This window comes from Anser cygnoides, chromosome 3 (assembly GCF_040182565.1).
Source record: "Anser cygnoides isolate HZ-2024a breed goose chromosome 3, Taihu_goose_T2T_genome, whole genome shotgun sequence".
NCBI lineage: Eukaryota > Metazoa > Chordata > Aves > Anseriformes > Anatidae > Anser > Anser cygnoides.
Genome location: NC_089875.1, coordinates 123,250,905 through 123,268,653, shown reverse-complemented (window position 1 = coordinate 123,268,653; position 17,749 = coordinate 123,250,905). Strand labels below are relative to the sequence as shown.

At 49.5% G+C, this 17,749-nt stretch overlaps 1 long non-coding RNA gene across 40 annotated transcripts in view; it reads right to left on the bottom strand.

The window, feature by feature from the left end:
• Window positions 1-16,965, bottom strand: part of LOC125181898 (uncharacterized) — a 16,985-nt gene extending 20 nt beyond the window's left edge. Inside the window, exons 1-26 of one of the 40 annotated variants that reach the window (XR_010830748.1) lie at window positions 16,638-16,965; window positions 14,103-14,563; window positions 13,895-13,996; window positions 13,296-13,348; window positions 11,346-11,480; window positions 11,212-11,262; window positions 11,025-11,084; window positions 10,872-10,925; window positions 10,586-10,695; window positions 10,403-10,494; window positions 9,312-9,568; window positions 9,117-9,171; window positions 8,667-8,767; window positions 7,318-7,428; window positions 7,145-7,197; window positions 7,015-7,062; window positions 6,864-6,910; window positions 6,637-6,773; window positions 5,587-6,503; window positions 5,372-5,425; window positions 3,975-5,271; window positions 3,802-3,854; window positions 3,667-3,718; window positions 3,454-3,506; window positions 2,970-3,202; window positions 1-2,793 (exon numbers count right to left, since the gene is read on the bottom strand). The exon at window positions 1-2,793 is cut by the window's left edge and continues 20 nt beyond it. This is a non-coding gene — a long non-coding RNA (uncharacterized lncRNA). Of the gene's footprint in view, window positions 2,794-2,969; window positions 3,203-3,453; window positions 3,507-3,666; window positions 3,719-3,801; window positions 3,855-3,974; window positions 5,272-5,371; window positions 5,426-5,508; window positions 6,504-6,636; window positions 6,774-6,863; window positions 6,911-7,010; window positions 7,063-7,144; window positions 7,198-7,317; window positions 7,429-8,666; window positions 8,768-9,116; window positions 9,172-9,311; window positions 9,569-10,220; window positions 10,262-10,402; window positions 10,495-10,585; window positions 10,779-10,871; window positions 10,926-11,024; window positions 11,085-11,211; window positions 11,263-11,345; window positions 11,481-11,581; window positions 12,277-13,295; window positions 13,349-13,478; window positions 13,997-14,102; window positions 15,702-16,637 lie in introns of those variants that run through there. The other 39 variants (XR_010830750.1, XR_010830754.1, XR_010830749.1 and 36 more) reach the window with 39 other exon arrangements.
• Between the last annotated feature and the right edge of the window lie 784 nt (window positions 16,966-17,749).

Genomic DNA, 17,749 nt, shown 5'->3' with positions numbered 1-17,749 from the left:
TTATTAAACGAATAGAGGCAAGCAAACAGCGCTGGGTGCGCCGGGAGTCTCTGCTCCACCGGGACGCACACCCGTTACGTAAGGCATCTAATTTTTTATACTCCTAGGCTAATACATATTTATTACTACTTCTAAAAGAGGCAAGGTTATTATAATTGGTTTCCCGAATCCGACGTCCTTTCAGGTGCACCTGCTTATCAGTCTCTGTTACTTTCTCGGGGGCCGCTCGGACAGGGAGACAGGGAGGCTCATATTCTTCCTCCTTATCTAGTGGTCTCTTGGCCGGCTGTCAGAAGTTACTGCACATTCGTGCAAAGTCAGCAGTTTTTCTCCGAAGAAATCCCTTTGTTCTCTTCTCGCCTAAACCCAGGCCTCAATGTTAACCCTTCAAAACCCCTTAGTGGCACAAATTGCTGGACCATTCCTTACACCACCCTCTTAGTTTGGCCTTCCGCCCTAATATTAGGCCTAACCCCTAACCCTAGGGCACCCACGGATCTAACCCTAACCCCCACCCCAAAAAACTCTAGAAACCCTAACCCTAAAAACCCTTTCAGCCCTAACCCAATAAAATTTACCACACTAAAGCCCTGAAGACCTACGCCTAAAACCCCTAACCCTAAAAATTAAGACCCTCTAAACCCTAACCCAAAAAATTAAGACGCTCAAGGCCCTAACCCTGGAGCCCCTAACCTTAAAAACAAACAAAAATTAAGACCTTAAAACCCTAACCCTAAATACCTTACTGTAAATAAAACCCTATGACCCTAACCCCTAAAAACCCTATCAACACTAAAACCCCAAAAAACTTTAAAACCTTAACACACTAACCCCCAAAACCCTAACCCTTTAACTCCAACCCTAACAACCTTAAAATTCTAACCCTAAACCCTAGAAACCCTAACCCTGAAACCCAACCCTAGTGCCTTAGCCCTGAAACCTTAAAACCCTAACACCTTGTTAAAAACACTCTGTAACCAATAACATAAGCTCAGGCAAGGATCTCAGTGAGGTAGCATTTTTATTCATGAGTGCAATGGCAGGTGTCCCACAAGCCACATACTAGTTCCATAACACAGTTTATATAATTTTTTTTTTTCCTCTTGGTGACCAGGACCCTCCCCAGTTTCCCAATTGACCAGGTAATCCAGGTTCACAATCTATCTAGTTCTTCACAGAAAATACACAGCTGCTGGCCTGTTACAAGTCAATTTTCTTTTTTTTCTTGACTGTTTTCCTCTTTGAGGTGGTAATTACACCGTGATTTCCACCCAATTGCTCTAAGGATTCTGGTTGTCTGCATTTTACAAGGTTGTCTGGTAAGCTTTCTTATCACTGCAAGCATATCTCAATACCACCTTCCTTCCCTCTAAACGATGTAACTCTGTGCAAAAACATTTTTATTCCCACAACCTTGATCCCCTTACCCTAAAATCCTTATTCCCTTTAACCCTAACAACTCTAACCACAACCCTAACCCTTCATATCAACCCCCCAACGCTAATGACACTGACTAATGATCCAAACCCCAAACTGCCCCTAACCCCAGGCAACTGACAAAGAAACTGACACATAGCTGAAAACTACAAAAAAGGCAAAACCCTGGATACACACCCCAAATCACAAACACGCGACCAAAATGCTACAGAAAAGCCCCAGACGCAGGCCCCAAGCACTACAGCTAGGCCCCAGAAGCTCAAGACACATCCCAAAGCCAAAATGCAAGCCCCAAACGCTACAGAAAAGCCCCCAAACACCAGACGCAGGTTGCAGAAGTCTACAAGCATGCCCCAACCACACCCAGATGCAGACCCCAACTGTCCACAAGCAGCTCCCAACCCCCCCCCATGAACTGGACCCCACCCCACCCAGATGCAGGCCCCAGCCCCAGCCCCCACGCCCCAGACTCTGGCCCCAAAGGTGTACAACCAGCTCCCAACTGCCCCCCTCAAAGGGAGGCTCCAAAGCCCACCAGAAGACCCTAGAGTGTACAAGCAGCTCCCAACCCCCCCAGCACAGGCCCCAACCCCCCCCAGACACAGGCCCCAAAGGTGTACAAGCAACTCCCCACCCTCCCCAGAGGCACACCCCAAAGGTGTACAAACAGCCCCAACCCCCCAAGACCCAGACCCCTACAGTGTACAAGCAGCTCCCACCCCCGCCCCGCAAGGCAGGCCCTAACAGTGTACAAGCCGCACCCACCCCCCCCAGACGCAGGCCCCACCAAAGGTGTACAAGCAGGCCCCTACAGTATACAAGCATCTCACAACCACCCCCCCCAGAGGCAGGCCCCAAACCCCTCCAGATGCAAGCCCAAAGGTGTACAAGCAGCTCCCAACCCCCTCCAGATGCAGATCCCTACATTGTACAAGCAGCTCCCAACACCTGCCCCCAAACGCAAGCCCATACTGCATACAAGCAGCTCCCAACCCCCACAGATACAGATCCTTACATTGTAGGAGCAGCTTCCAACCCCCCCCAGATGCAGGCCCTGACCCCCCCCAGCCACAATCCCCAAAGGTGTACAAGCAACTCCCAACCCCCCCCAGATGCAAGCCCCAAAGGTGTACAAGCAGCTCCACACCCCCCCCAAGACACTGGCCCCAAAAGCCTAAATATATGCCAAGAAAGTATTAATGCAAGTGCCAAATGCTACAGACAGGCCCAAAAGCACAGGCCCCAGATGCTCGAGGCCGAGACGTAACTTGGCTTTCTGAATTACTGGAAAGCGGCTTTCATTCTCAGCGAGGTGTGCGCAGGCTAGACAGGATGGGGCTTCAGGCACCTCTTCACCTGTGGAAACACACTGCCATCAGGCACTGCCATGCCAGACAAGCTTTTTCTGTTAAAACACCCTTCTCAGACGCCCTGTGGCATTCTAGTGACCTGCTTAGCTCCGATTCTAAATACTAACGTCACAGCCCACCTTGCCTGTGGCACCTGATGAACAGAAGAGAAAGCAACCATACCGTTTGGAAACCGTCACTGCACGTGCTGCTCCTTGATGCTCTGTAACCTCTTCTCAAATCCTCAGCCACTTCTGTGGAGAGCCTGCCATGACACCTGAAAAGCAAAATGAATACCCTTCGCAGTCACCTTGCGCAACTTGGCCATTCCGCTCCAACCCCACTCACGACCAGCCTGCCCTTCTCGTGCTGCTCTTCAGAGTGCAGCTTGGCCCCTCTGAGTCTGTGCAAGGCACCTGCGAAAGAAAAAGAAAAGCATAGGCCGCGGCAGCATCCAAAGCCACAGCACAGCTAGGACAGGTACTCTCATCTGCTCCCTTACTCTGCCCCCTCACCTGCCCTCGAGGCAGATGTTTCCATCTGCTCTCTTAAGCCAGCTACAACACCTCTGGAATATAAACAGGACTTTAACTGTATTTTGTGTAGTTAAGTAACTGCAGTGACAACCGCACCCCTAAAATACCTGCTACATCTGTTCATCGCTCACCTTGCCAAAAGCAGCTCTGGTCGTGAAGTCCCGTGTTGTATGCTGTGTTTCAGCTTTAACAAATGAAAACAGTCAGAAGATAATCATTCAGATGCCAGCATTAGCACCCATCCCTCAACAACACAAGGGACCCCATGTCTAATTTTATCATTTCAAATCAGCAGCCCCCTTGCCTCAGCACTCTCATCTGCTGCCTTACCTCTACCCACTTACCTACCCCGAGGCAGATGGTTCCATCTACCCTCTTAAGCCAGCTGGAACACCCCTAAAACAGAAAAGAGGGGACACTTAAGAGTGACGGTGAGAACCGCAACCCAACTATAACTGCTCCATCTGTTCATCACTCACCTTGCCAGAGGCAGCTCTGGGTGTGACGTCCCAGGTTGTACGCTGTGTTTCAGCTTTAACAAATGAAAACAGTCAGAAGGTAATCATTCACCTGCCAGCATTAACACCCATCCCTCAACAACACAAGGAACCCCACATTCAATGTTGTTGTTTCAAAACAGCAGACAACTTGCCTCGGCACCTCAGAAGTAGACCAAGCCAGTCACCGAGCTGCCGAACGAGAGCTTGACAGCTCCAGAAGGAGCTCTTTCCTGTGACCAGTTCCTCCTACTGTTTATCTAGGACTGGAGAAAAAAAAATACTCCACATCTGCGAGCTTTCAAGATTCAATGTCAGACCTCTCCTCTAGCACTACTCAAGCACTATGCAAACAGCTGCTCGCAAGCAGCTCAGGTCTCCCCCTCCACATTTGCCAAACACCACAGAGATGACTCTGTGCCAGCTGCCCTTCAGTACTTGCCCAGAGGCAGACCGGATGTCTTTGCCAAAACAGTCCGGACAATGTATTAGTACACCGATGGACCGCCACCTTAGCTACCATCACTAACTGCCAGGCAGGACAGCTCCAGGCCAAACACACACACGCACAGGCACGCTACAAACGTTACGAACAAAACACAGAACACAAGGCACAAAAAAAAAAAAAGGACTCCCAGAGGGAAGCCCTACAGTGACAGCAAGTCAGAACAGGTGCTCTGCAGCAGACCCAGGGAGAGACTCAAATGTCACGACCTGCGACTGGAAGCAACTGCCAGAACTGGGATGATGGAGGCATAAAAAGCCTGCCTTTAAGACAAGAGACCAGAAGGATGGGGAGTGCAAACCCCAGAAGAAATCTCTTAGGAAATGAATTCCCAAGCAAGTGCTCCTGATGAAGCCCACATGACTTCTGCAAGAGCGAGGATGGAAACATACGCAATCAGAAACCGAATATGATGCACAAGACCTGAAACAGATCTGCACTTTAAGCTGCAACTGCAGGACAAGAAGTGCTCGGATCAGACCCATGATGATGAAACAAGCATTTAGGACCTTTGGCACGGCTACCAAGTTGCCTGTCTAGACAGTCCAGTGCAAAAAGCAAGGAGGATATCAAGACCCGAGGAGTGCATGACACAGTGACAGAACACACTCTGCAGAAGCAGCACTACAGGACAGATGGGAACTGTCCTGCCTGGCACAGACACTCATGCTAGAAAATACCCCCTGCTCCTTCTCTTAGCCTGGAGACCCAGCCTCAAGCAGCCTGAAGGTGACCCAGCCTGAACCACCCTCACAGTGGCACCAAGTATATTCAGCCGGCTGGCTCCATGCTGCTCTGGCTCCCAGCTCCTATCAGCCACACCACATATGCAAATACCAGGTGCCCTTCAACTTAGCTCTCAGATTGCTGGATGGTAAATTCCCTCCACATCAAGAAATGCACAGGCACTGAGAGACATCTTAGTCCATGGCCAGGCTTATCATCATCTGCAAAAACAGCGTACCAGCATTCACTAGCACACCGGCCCTGACGCCCACCTCCTCCGCAATACTGACTACCACTGAAGAAACATACGGTTGCGCTCACCCGTTCCTCTCTGAGTCCAAGCTCCAACAGTTCAGCCAGTATCACCCACACCACCTGGGAAAACAAAGGGATAAAATGATCGTTGTGTTCTCAGGTAATCACCCACCACGCTGCTCCTCTATCCCACCCAGCCTCACCTCAGACCCTCAGCAGATTCTGAGGAAGGCCTGCCGCAGCACCTGCTAAAACAGAGGGGAAGGACTTCAAAGACTTGCCTTAATGGGACCTTGCTTAGGAACTCTGACTTGGCTGACGACCCTCTTGTTTTTCCTCAGCACTCCACGATGTGGGGATTCACCTCTCCAAGGCTGCAGGAAGCATCCGCAAAAGAAAAAAAAGAAAAGGCAGATCCTCAGGCACCTCACAGGCACAACCTAACTGCTGCAATACCTCTCTTTCACTAGCTCTTTTTCTTCAGCTGCTCACATGCTCCAACTCGGCTGGGCTGGCACCACACGGCGGCAAGGCAGGCCGCAGCAGACCTGCGCCACGCAGGGCGCCACCCCCCCCACCCCCCAAACCAGAAACATTAGTCCAAAACCACAGAACCGGGACCCCAAACCACATGGAGCCAGGCTCCCAAACCATACATGAACATGAACACACACAAGCCCAAGACTGAGGGCCATGATGGCTACCATCAAGAAATGTAGACAACGTCAAGCTCTTGAGAGAGATCAGCCTTTTGAAGTCCCAATGAAAGACAAGAAACACTTCGTTACTAGTCCCATGCCAAAAAGACAATACATTTAAGACCCATGATATGGTGCTCAGCAAGCACTGCAGAAGCCAAGAACTATGGGAACAAGACCTGATAAATGGATACTATAGTACACAGAAACAAACATACACCATGGAACACATGCTGGAACTGCCCTGCCTGGCACACGCTAGGCTGAAAAACATGAACCCAGGGCCTCTTTATCCAGTTGTTACTGGATCCTGTTCCTCTGCTGCACTTATTTAAAAGCCGTCCCCACGCACATATCACACACACGCCAAGGTACAACCCCACCCAAGACACAGACAGGGCATTTCAGGTCAAACTTAGCTTTCGGGACTGCTGGAAAGCAGGCTTTATCCTCAAGGCACACGCAGGCTAGATGAGATGGGGCTCCAGGCACCTCTTCACCTGTGGAAACACACTGCCATCAGACACCGCCACGCCAGACAAACTTTTCCTGTTAAAACACCCTTCTCAGATGCCCTGCGGCATTCAAGTGACCCGCTTTGCTCCAATTCTACAGACTGATGTCACAGCCCACCTTGCCTGTGGCACCTGATAAACAGAAGAGAAAGCAACCGTAGCGCTTGGAAACCATCCCTGCACATGCTGCTCCTTGTCACTCTCCGGCCTCATCTCAAATCCTCAGCCACTTCTGTGGAGAGCCTGCCATGGCACCTGCAAAGAAAGACGGACACCTTTCATAGTCACCTCACGCTACTTGGCCATTCCGCTCCAACCCAGCTCATAACCAACCCCCCTACTTACGCAGCTCCTCAGAATGCAGTATGCTCCTTTGAGCCTGTGCGAGACACCTGTGAAAGGGGAAGAAAAGCATAGGCCAAGGCAGCATCCAAAGCCGCAGCACAGCTAGGACAGTTACTCTCATCTGCTGCCTTACCTCTACCCATTTACCTACCCCGAGGCAGATGGTTCCATCTACCCTCTTAAGCCAGCTACAACACCTCTAAAACAGAAGAGAGGGGACACTTAGAGTGACAGTGAAAACCGCAACCCAACTATAACTGCTCCATCTGTTCATCACTCACCTTGCCAGAGGCAGCTCTGGGTGTGACGTCCCAGGTTGTACGCTGTGTTTCAGCTTTAACAAATGAAAACAGTCAGAAGGTAATCATTCACCTGCCAGCATTAACACCCATCCCTCAACAACACAAGGAACCCCACATTCAATGTTGTTGTTTCAAAACAGCAGACAACTTGCCTCGGCACCTCAGAAGTAGACCAAGCCAGTCACCGAGCTGCCAAACGAGAGCTTGATAGCTCCAGAAGGAGCTCCTTCCTGTGACCGGTTCCTCCTAAGGTTTATCTAGGACTGGAGAAAAAAAAATACTCCACATCTGCGAGCTTTCAAGATTCAATGACAGACCTCTCCTCTAGCACTACTCAAGCACTATGCAAACAGCTGCTCACAAGCAGCTCAGGTCTCCCCCTCCACATTTGCCAAACACCACAGAGATGACTCTGTGCCAGCTGCCCTTCAGTACTTGCCCAGAGGCAGACCGGATGTCTTTGCCAAAACAGTCCGGACAATGTATTAGTACACCGATGGACCGCCACCTTAGCTACCATCACTAACTGCCAGGCAGGACAGCTCCAGGCCAAACACACACACGCACAGGCACGCTACAAACGTTACGAACAAAACACAGAACACAAGGCACAAAAAAAAAAAAAAGGACTCCCAGAGGGAAGCCCTACAGTGACAGCAAGTCAGAACAGGTGCTCTGCAGCAGACCCAGGGAGAGACTCAAATGTCACGACCTGCGACTGGAAGCAACTGCCAGAACTGGGATGATGGAGGCATAAAAAGCCTGCCTTCAAGGCAAGAGACCAGAAGGATGGGGAGTGCAAACCCCAGAAGAATAATGCTTCGGAAATGAACTCCCAAGACAGAGCTCCTGATGAAGCCCACATGACTTCTGCAAGAGTGAGGATGGAAACAGATGCCATCTGAAACCAAATATGATGCACTAGACCTGAAACACATCTGCGCTTTAAGCTGCGACTGCCAGTCAAGAAGTGCTCAGATCAGCCCTACGATGATGAAACAAGCATTTAGGACCTTTGGTGTGGCTACCAAGTTGCCCATCTAATCTGTCCAGTGGAAAAAGGCAATGAGGATATCAAGACCTGAGGAGCGCGTAATGTATGATCATCACATCAAGAAACATTTGATACAAAAAAAAAAAATACACGCACAGAAGAAATGATCTCTTGAGGCTCCTACTGCAAGACAAGAAATGCTCAGCTTCCAATTGAGCATCAGCATTATTCCAGTGAGGTCAAGTGTTCAACACCCTCAGGACGGCTTCCCCTGGGGCTGCCAAGCACCAGGAGCAACAGCACAGCACAGACAACACAGAACACAGACACCAAGCTGGAACTGCCCTGCCTGGCACATGCTCAAGCCATACCTGACAGAATCCCACGCCCCCACACACTGTCTGACCGTGATCAATCCTAAAAGGCCCCATCCACAGCAATGACTTAAAAGCACAGACCCTCGCCCTATGTGTGCATTCAAAACCCGAAAGCAAACATAGCACTTGCCCCACAACTTAGCTTGGGAATGATGGGAGGCAGGTTCCATCCTCATCAAGGAACACGAAGGCTAGCCAGGACATTGCTTCCGGCACGAGGCTCCTCTTCACCTGCAGAAATAAAGTGCCATCAGGCACTGGCACATCAGCCAAACTTCTTCCAGTGAAACACCCTCCTCAAAAACAAAACGGTAGTCCACTGACCTGCTCTGCTACTGAAGTCAGATAGACAAACTCGAGACAACTGCCCGCCTTCCTCTGCCAACCACCCCCAAACACACAGTATTTGCCCCTGGACTTAATTCTCAGGGGTCACAATCCATCCTCAAGGTGGGCCAGAGGCCAACTAGGATGTTCTCAGTATCTTCTTCGTCCCCGGAAAAGAGGAGTCACCCAGAGGTGGGACCAATAAACTACCAAACCAAAAACAATGCCCTTTTCCCAACTGTACTCCACTCACCTTCCCGATCCAGGCTTAGCGTTTCCATTTACTGTGCTGAGCCAAGGTCACGTAGCTTAGACCAAATAGAAAGAACGAACAAGCGTGAAAATCCACATAACAGTCTATACCCACTCTTCTTCTTTCCTCCCCTACCCCAACAGCCAAGAAGCCCCAGACCCACATTCCCCAACCCAGTACTACCGCTTCGCTCACCTAACATCCCAAGGAGATGCATCACACTCCCAGCTCCTCTTGTGCTCCGAGCATCTCTAGCATTTCAGGAACTGGAACCGCTGATGCCTGGCGCGCCTCAGGAATGTGGCAGAAGATGTACTCTGCTGTCACAAGGTGCTTCCAAAGCCTGCCCAACAGGCAAAACAGACTCACACAATCCACGGACCAGCTCAGGGCCCACACTGTTGTCCACTCACCCTCGTGCCTCATTCAAGTGTCCGTGCCCATGCCCTGGGCTACAAGAAACAAAAAGAGAAGGTCATATCCGTGATGGACACGCAAACAGTACAGCTCCTTGCAGAGGACTCAAACACAGAGACGAGAGCCAGGAAGAAAAGAACACCCTCAGGTCCACAAATGCCAAAAGGCCATGAATGCACAGCAGCCCCAACAGGGGTAATCACAGACTTACCCTTTACAGATGAAAGGGGTGACCCTGCTCAGTCTCTTGGTAATACTACCGTGCTTATACGGTCGAGGAACCGTACCCCACCATTTCTTAAAAACGAGTTAGCCGGCAACACCTCCTAAGCACGCCTCTATTACCTGAATTCCAAGCACTGAAAATCTAGAAGGCTGCAACGTCTAAAGACTCTACAGCCACACAAACCACAGGCAAAAGCTCCAAAACTATAACAAACTGTCCCTAACCCTGAAAAAGACTACCCCTTACACACCTACTGCTGCTCTTTTCAGATACATGCTTATACAGGGAGCTTCAATGATACTTATCTCCCAAACCCTGCTCCATCACTTTGCCACCAAGGTTGTAACTTTGATAATATTTGCCTTAATTAAGCAGAAATCATAAGGGACCCAGAACCACAAAGGAAACACACAAAGTAACATTGACATCCTATTTGTAAACATGCTATAACAATTACTCACCTGAAGAAGAGCTGCATGCAATACAGGCACCTATTACTAGATTGGTTTACTCTAACAGATCCTACTAGTTGTTACCTCACAAAGATGGGCGTACCGGTCTCTACTTGGAAACGCATCAGTCCATAGACTCTGACCCACCTAAAGACCCCTGAAACTGACTGAAGGAAAAACAAAACACTTACCCCAAAGTGCAGCCCAGGCAGAATGAGCTCTCTGATGGGATGCCTGCGACTCAACTAGCACTAGGCCCTGCCTGGATCCCAAAGCCAATCACCTGGGAAAGGGGAGGGGCAAAGCACAAGAAAGTAGAAATAGAAAAAGGAGAAGCAACAGCTGTGGTTTATGTATCTATTCATATGGCTTACCTCAACAGCATGCAGGGTGCAGACAAGAGAACTGGGTTGTTTCTAGAAGCAACAATCTCCATGTTTTGGCTTCAGCTTTGAATATTGAAAGCTTTTCTCCTCTACAACACCTGTCTCAGGAACCAAACAGCATTCAAGTGACCTGCATTGCTCCTATTCTAAAGACTATCACAGCCCACCTTGCCTGTGGCACCTGATAAACAGAAGAGAAAGCAACCACAGCAGCAAAAGCCACAGCACCCTCAGGACAGTTACTCTCATCCCCTCCTTTACCTCAGCCGCTTACCTACCCCACATGGCAGATGCTTCCACCCGTCCTCTGAAGCCACCTATAGCACCTCTAAAAGAGGAACTGGAATTTTACTCTATTTGATGTAGTAAAATAACTGCAGTCACAGCCACACCCCAAAAATAACAGCTACCTCTGTTCGTCACTCACCAGACTCACTCCAGAGGTAGCTCGGGTCGGGACATCCTGTACTGCACACTGCGTTTCAGCCTGAACAAAGGAAAACAGTCAGAAGATAAACATTCAGCTGACAGCATTAGCACCCAACCCTCAACAACAGAAGTGACCCCATATTTAATGTTTTCGTTTCAAAACAACAGTCCACTTGCCTCTGTACCTGCAAGTTAGATCCAAGCTCGAAAGGAACGGCCACCATCACCCATGCCACCTGGGAACACAGAAGGACAAAATGACCGCTGTGCTTGCAAGCGACCACCTGCCACGTTGCTCCTCTGTCCAAACCAGCCTCACCTCAGACCCTCAGAGGGAAACGCCTGAATGTCTTCCCTTCGCTTCAGATAAGGGATGACCAGGCTGAAAAAACTCTCACCTTCCCTCACTGCTGCGTGACATGGGGATTTCCCTGTCCAAGACTGCACGAAGCCCCTGCAGAGACAAGAGAAAAGCACACCCTGAGGCACCTCACAGCCACAGCGTACCTGCTGCAATACCTCTCTCTTCCCAGCTCCTTTACTTCAGCTGCTCACCAGCTCGAACTGAGATTCTTCGCTCACAGCGCCGTGGTAAACTCTGCCCGGGCCACACAACACACACTGCACAATTTACGTTGTTTAAGATACACGAGGTGGAACATTCCTGCCCAACAATCAGTGGCATCGCACAGGAAGGATGCCGCACGCCCCTAGAAACCAAACCTACCAGTCCTGAACAGCTCCCCTGCCAGACAACTCCCCACCTCCTCCTGCCAACCACGCTCAGCACACACACTATTTGGCCTTAAAAAAAAAAAAGTAAGAACATACACACACAAAAAAAAAAACAACTGAGCTCCACAAATGCCAAAAAGCCAAGCACAGACAGCAGCCCTGGCAGGGGTAATCACAGACCTACCCTTTACAGATGAAAAAGGTAACTCTGATACGACCCTGCTCAGTCTCCTCGTAATACTGCGCCTACGTGGTCAAGCCTCTTGCAGTGTGTAATCAAGCTCTTTTTAGTCCTCTAGAGAGTTACACAAGTGGCTTGATACATCCAGAGATTCAAATATAACCCAAAAACACAAGTGTATCCCACCATCCCAAAAACAAGTGAGCCAGCAACCTCTGCTGAATATCCCTCTAGTAAAGTGATTTCCAAGCACTTAAAATCTAGAAGTCCATAGACTCCAACCTGCCCAAAGAACCCTGCAACTGACTGAAGGAAAAACAAAGCAGTTACCCCAAAGAGCAGCCCAGGCACAATGAACTCTCTAATGGCATACCTGGGGCTCATATACCATTTGGCCCCGCCCAGCACCCAAACCCAATCACCTGGGAAAGGGGAGGGGCAAAGCACAAGAAGGTAGAAAGAGCACGAGCAGCACAGCAGCTGTGGTTTTTTTTTTTTTTTTTTTTTTTTTTTTTTTTTTTTTTTTTTTTTTTTTAATCTGCTTTAGCTCAACAAGAGAACTGGGGTGATTCTAGAAGCAACAATCCCCATGCTTTTGCTGCTGCTTTGAATATTGAAAGGACAATATGACCAAGCAAGTAACTGAAATTTTTTCAGTTAGAATTAGCTCAAACCTTTATTTATATAGAAAGAAAAATCTGGGAGCATAACAGATTACACACCAAAAAAAAAAAATCAATTCCATATAATAACATCACTCACAGGAAAAATCACGTACTTGAGTAGGCTATCTGAAAACCAAAAGGCTATGCTGATGGGTCAAAACACACTACAGGACAATGGAGCCTGGCCCTCTGCTGCACCAGCTTGAATCCTATCCCTACACTCACCAAGGTGCAACCCCAACCCAAACACAGACACACCATTTCAGGCTACACGGGATGGGGCTTCAGGCACCTCTTCACCTACCAAGGAAGACTGCCATCAGGAACTGCCACACCAGACAACCTTTTTCCTCTACAACACCTGCCTCAGGAACCAAACAGCATTCCAGTGACCTGCTTTGCTCCCATTCTAAAGACTATCACAGCCCACCTTGCCTGTGGCACCTGATAAGCAGAAGATAAAGCAACCACAGCAGCAAAAGCCACAGCACCCCTAGGACAGTTACTCTCAACCGCTCTTTTACTTCACCCACTCACCTAACGCCCGAGGCAGATGTTTCCATCTGCTCTCAAGCCACCTAAAGCACCTCTAAAAGGCAAAATGGATTTTTATTCTACTTTTTGTAATAACTTAACTGCATTGACAACCGCACCCCAAAAATAACTGCTACCTCTGTTCATTGCTCACCTTGCCTGAGGTAGCTCAGGTCGCAACGTCCTGTATTGAGCACTGCATTTCAGCTTGAACAAAGGAAAACACGGTCAAAAGATAAACATTCAGCTGCCAGCATTACCACCCACCCTTCAACACCACAAGTGACCCTATATTTAATTTTATCATTTCAAAAGAGCAGTCCACTTGCCTCTGTACCTGGAAAGTAGATCCAAGCTCAAACGCGGCCACCTGCAAGGCTGGGGGGGGGGGGGGATGCCATTTGGCAGCCACCTGCAAGGTGGGGGGGGGGTCACCTGGCAGCTTTGCTCTAACAGATCCTACTAGTTACCTCAAAAAGATGGGCTTACCGGTCTCAATTTGAAACGCATCAGTCCATAGGCTCTGACCCACCTAAAGAACCCTGCAACTGACTGAAGGAAAAACAAAGTCCCTACCCCAAAGAGCAGCCCAGGCAGAATGCCTGCCCTAATCATGTGGAAAATGGGAGGGGCCATGCATGAGAAGAGATAAAGAGAGCAGGAGGAACAGCAGCCCTGGTTTTGGTCTGGCTTAGGTCAACAGCGTGCAGAGTGCAGCACAGGCAATCAGCCTGTTTCTCTTGAAAGACTTACCTTAGCTTTGGTGAAGGAAACTGACCGGGCTGACAACCCTCTCACCTTTTTGCACCACTCCACAACATGGGGAATTCACCTCTCCACGGCTGCATGACGGAACTGCAGAAACAAGACAAAGCACACCCTGAGGCACCTCATAACCACAGCCTACCTACCTACTGCAATACCTCTGCAATACTTATACCTCTCTTCCCAGCTGCTTTACCTCTGCTGCTCTCCATCTCCAAATCACATTCTTTTAACTGTCACGCAGAGCGGTGGTCCTCCAGGTTCCATAGAGCAGCGCCATTATTTTTTTTCTTTTTTAATTTCAAAACAGCTTCCCTTCAAAACAGCTTTCCGCTTCCCTCTGGAAATGGACAGTAGGTCAAGCCAATCACCGAGTTGCCGACGCAGAGCTTCACAGTTCCAGAAGGTGCTCTTTCATTCGACCGATTCCTCATAAGTGTTACCTACCACTAGCAAAAGCAATAAACAGACTGCAAACAGGCACTGCCACATTTGACAAACTTCATGTTTTTAATTTTATCATTTCAAAAGAGCAGTCCGCTTGCCTTTACATCTGAAAAGGCAGATCAAACCAGTCACCAAGTTGCCGAACAAGAACTTGACAGTTCCAGAAAGTGCTGTTTCCTTTGACCGGTTCCTCCTAAGGTTTACCTACTGCTGGAAAAAAAGAAAAAAAGACTCTGTGCCAGCTGCCCTTAAGTACTCACCCAGAGCTTGAGTATTCGCCCAGAGACAGACCAGATGTCTTTCCCAAAAGAGTCAGGACAATGTGTTATTGCACTGTTGGACCACCATGTTAGCTACCATCACTAATTGCCAGGCAGTGTTAGCGTAGCAACCACATAACCACCAAGTGATTATATGAAGGTGCTTTATTCAGCGCTGGAAGCCGGGGCAGGTGCCCAAATCTGGCTTCAAGTCCCGTTACTTCCCAGCCATTATTTATACATCCAACATTACGTAAGGTATACATATTCATTACAGGTTGCAACATCAGCCTCGCATTCCATTCTAATTAGCTCCCCTCCCCTTTGCACATGCGTGGTGCTCTCTGGTGGTCGTCCAGGTGGTCGTCCAGATGAAGTAAGGAGTCTTCCTCTCCGCTAAACTTTTCACCTTTCTCACTCGACGCATGCTCCCTCCGCTCCTTGGTTCTGCTTCAACTCATTTCGGCATTTCCAGGCCCTTATCCAAGGTCAGGTTGTACCTGTTCCCTCCCAGGGTTCCCCTTCAACGATTCCTTTAAATGTTCAGTGTACTCCCTAAGTTTCCAGTGTACATAGATTAATTGATAATGTAAGTACATTTGGCAATGCTTAATTATACTGTATGTCCCATCACCTAAGAGACATTAGTAAAACATCCATTCGATTCTCCCCAACACTAACAGTAATACCTCCTCGGGAGGTTGTAATTGCTCCAAAATCTGTTCTAGAACTTGCCCAAATAAACTGGTGGCCCTGTAAACCCTGAGGTAAAACTGTCCATCTGTATTGTTGCTTCCGCCCCCATTTCAGGGTCTTTCTAGTCAGAGGTGAATAGATCTTTGCTCTCAGGGCCTGAGAGCACTCCATTAATAACACTGTTATTCCAGTCTAACAATTTGCTATTTGAATGCCCAATTTCATCAAATCCCTTCCCAACAAGTTAGTCCCTGCCTTTGGTACTTTGTAATTGCCCAGTGATCATTTTATCCCCTGCTCTCAGCCCGGTACCCCCCAAAAGTGGGGCTGTTATCCCAGCCCCTTCTACCCCCATCACTTTTAGGGTTTCATTAGTTAATTTAATCCCTGATGCTTTACAAGCCAGTAATGATCTAGCTGCCCCAGTGTATTGGGTTCACATACCAAGGTTCGGGGGGGGGGGGGGGGGGGGGGGGGAGGGGGGGAGCAGGCTGCTCCCCCCCACCCCCCTCCTCCCCAATACTTGGGAAACTGACCAAACACCACAGCAAATATACCAAAACTTCTAGACTGTTATTTAGATAATGCCTTCATCCTCTTTCCCTACTCATTCAACTTCCAACAGCTCTGTCAAACACTACGTACCACACCTTTAACACCTTCAATAACCCTTTTTAACACTTCTATCTTTCTCCAGCCTGTACTTTCCCGTTTTCCTTCTCTCCTCCTTCTTCCACGCCGGATATTCCTATTTGAAGTGACCAGCCTGGCCACACTTCAAAGCCTGTCCCTGAGCTTTCCTTGCCTGCCATTCCTTCATCTCTCTTCCTCTCCTTTCCATCCTGGCCCTGACTCCCCCTGACGATTTTCTTCCTCTTTCTCCAACCCTCTGCCTCACTACCTGCTACGCTGTCAATACCATTAGTTTTGCTCTCTACTTTTCCTTCTCATCTCCCCTCCCGATATACACCTCCAGGGCCTCCCGCAGGAGGGCCCCTCACAGTGACTGTTCACTACATCCCCCCACCTTCTGGAGCTTTTTCTGTGTATCTTGCCGGGCTTTAATCACAAAATGAACTTTCAAGAGCCCTCAGGATACCAGGTCCTTGGGATTCATCCACGAGTACTTTCTCATTCTGACCCCAAATCTCTCATATGATTTCTGTGTTGTGCATTATTATTATTCCAGCCAGGATCAGCAAGGATCCTACTAGTTGTTACCTCAAAAAGAAGGACATACCGATCTCTACTTGGAAACGCATCAGTCCGTAGACTCTGACCCACCTAAAGACCCCTGCAACTGACTGAAGGAAAAACAAAACACTTACCCCAAAGTGCAGCCCAGGCAGAATGAGCTCTCTGATGGGATGCCTGTGACTCAATTACCATTAGGCCCTGCCTGGAACCCAAAGCCAATCACCTGGGAAAGGGGAGGGGCAAAGCACAAGAAAGTAGAAAGCAGAAAGAGAGCAGAAGGAGCAGCAGCAGTTTTTCTTTTCCTTTATTTTTTTCTAGCTTATCTGAACAGCATGCAGAGTGCAGACCGGAGAACTGGCGTCTCTCTAGAAGCAACAATACCAATGCTTTTACTTCAGCTTTGAATATTGAAATGACAATATGAGAAAGCAAGTTACTGAAGCTAACTGGAATTAGCTCAACCTTTCATCTACGCAGGAAGAAAAATCTAGCAGCATAACAGATTACACCCCAAAAACAAAATCAATGTAGTAACATCACTCACAGGAAAAAAAATGCGCATGCACGGCCCCGAGGCGCCTGCAGTACCCAATTTTCACCAGCAGGTGGCGAAAGAGGGTGCCCAGGGGCGCCACCGCGCATGCGTGGCCCCGAGCCGCCTGCAGTACCCAATTTTCCCCAGCAGGAGGCGGAAGAGAGCGCACGCGGGCGCCACCGCGCATGGGCGGCCCCGAGGCGCATGCAGTACCCACTTTTCCCCAGCAGGTGGCGGTGGAGAGCGCCCGGGTGCTGCACCGCGCATGCGTGGCCCCGAGCCGCCTGCAGTACCCAATTTACCCCAGCAGGCGGCGGCAGAGGGCGCCCGGGGGCGCCACCGCGCATGCGCCGCCTGCAGTTCCATTTTTTCCCCAGCAGGTGGCGGCAGAGGGCGCCCGGGGGTGCCACGGCGTATGCGCGGACCCGAGACGCATGCAGTACCAAATTGTCCCCAGCAGGTGGCGGAAGAGGGCATCCAAAGGCGCCACCGCGCATGCGCGGCCCCGCGCCGCCTGCAGTACCCTCTTCTCACCGGCAGGTGGCGTTCGGAGCTCAGCAGGGACGGCTTCCCAGCCCATTTTCCCAGAGAAAGCACAAACGAAAACAGCAGAAATTTGCACCCCGCGCCGCCTCAGGGAGGAAGTATCTGCCTTCAGCAACGTGCCGCTCACGGCTGGGAAGCCGAGCGGCGGCAAGCTGAAACAGT